The sequence below is a fragment of the Octopus sinensis genome, unplaced genomic scaffold (assembly GCF_006345805.1).
Source record: "Octopus sinensis unplaced genomic scaffold, ASM634580v1 Contig18879, whole genome shotgun sequence".
Lineage (NCBI taxonomy): Eukaryota > Metazoa > Mollusca > Cephalopoda > Octopoda > Octopodidae > Octopus > Octopus sinensis.
In genome coordinates, this window is record NW_021836109.1 from 11,998 (window position 1) to 13,742 (window position 1,745).

At 31.3% G+C, this 1,745-nt stretch overlaps 1 non-coding gene across 1 annotated transcript; it reads left to right on the plus strand.

Moving 5' to 3' along the window:
• Nucleotides 1–72, plus strand: Trnav-uac. Its single transcript has one exon. It is a non-coding gene; the product is annotated as a tRNA-Val (tRNA).
• The last annotated feature ends 1,673 nt before the right edge of the window (nt 73–1,745 follow it).

Genomic DNA, 1,745 nt, shown 5'->3' on the forward strand with positions numbered 1-1,745 from the left:
GCCTCGGTGGTGTAGCGGTTATCACGTTCGCCTTACACGCGAAAGGTTCTGGGTCAACTCCCAGTCGGGGTATCATTCTATTTTTCCAAATTCAACATTTTGGTCATATTTTGTCGCGGGTGGATAAATTGTGAGACATTGTTAGAAATTCTTGTTAAATGCTGCCTTTTTCTCCTGGATTGACTAACTCCTAAGAAATGTTTAAGAAACAGCCTACCTATTGATGAGAAGGCTTTTCGTTTTAAACTTTTCAATGTATTTCATCATTTTATTTTTATTATACAATTTTTTATTTTTGAAAAGCTTCTTGAGCCGTCTGGTTAAATTTCTAAACAATCCTTTGACTTTAGGGAATTTTGGGTCTTCCATGTATTTGGGTCTAAAATTGTCATTAAATCCATTTCAATACACAAGTCACTAAATCCATTTCCTTATTTCTCATCGAATGTCACGAGGATACCGGAAATATTTCGCAGCCCAGATTTTTAATAGGAGTTTTAAGTGACTCACGTCCGATGGTCTTATTTTTTGACGTTGTTAAAAGGATAGTCGAGAGCTTACAAGTCAGCTCAACGACCCCCGCTGAGTATTCAACGGCAGTTTTCCCGAATTCGCAAGTAGTAAAATTACTTAGTTAATTAGTTTCTTTTTTAATAAAGTATTTATGTATCTTTACTTAAATAATTGTATTATCCCCAACTCTAAAAATTAAATTAAAACACCAGTATATTTTTTTATTTTTAAATAATAAACGATTATTGATGTAACCGTAAATCTTTTGGAAGTTTTTGGACGTTGAATGCGTAGTAAAGTGTCAAAACCAATAGAATAATTTATAAAAATTTGATTTAGTATGGAGCTAGATCTTCAGATACTTTCTCAATTTTCTGAGAACCTGTATTACTGGTAAGCTGTTAGTTAAGTCAACTTTGTTAATTTATGAAGAACAAAATTCTTCAGTAAATATAAGAATATTTTGCTTTATTAAATTCTCAATCTCAATAAAGGCTGCTTATTTTTTGCAAGATGACTAATTTTGTAGCAAGCTATTGGTAACATGGCCTGTTTAGACAAAATGGTTCGTAGTTTATTATTTGATCTCAAATTGAAATTTAATTTTTTTGATTGACCTAGAAAGAAGGATATTTGGAGAATATTAATGCATCGCTATATGACTTAAGACATTCCATAACAAAGTGACAAATTAGGGATTGTGTGTTTAATCATGTTTATGCCTCTATTCCGAATGAGCGATGTTAAATTGGCCTCATCGATCTGAAAAGGTCTAAAGTGTTAACTGAGGATACAAATGGATCCTATTTGTTTTTGACTTATATTGTCAATTTTATGATTATAATTATTTTAGTTTCTAAAAATATCGAGTCCCCAGATTCTAAATCTGACAATAATAGGACAGAATTGAAAAATTCCGAAATCCGAATTGTCTGGGAAGGTTCAAGATTCAAAGGATTTACAGCAGTCTGAACAATCTAAGATTATAGTTTTTCAAGAAAATATACATATTTTTAAGGGAATTCTTGTAAAAATCAGTTAACGATGATCGAATACATAAAAGGTGTTTATTTTAACTAATGGCGAGAATGGCTAGCAGACGGATCCTTTGATTTTGAGATAAATCCGATGAATACTAAAAAAAGATAAATAGAAGAATTGGCATAAATACAATTATTCCTTGAGAGATAACGTTGTAAATTAATTTTTACTCTCATTAAGGTTCGGATTGC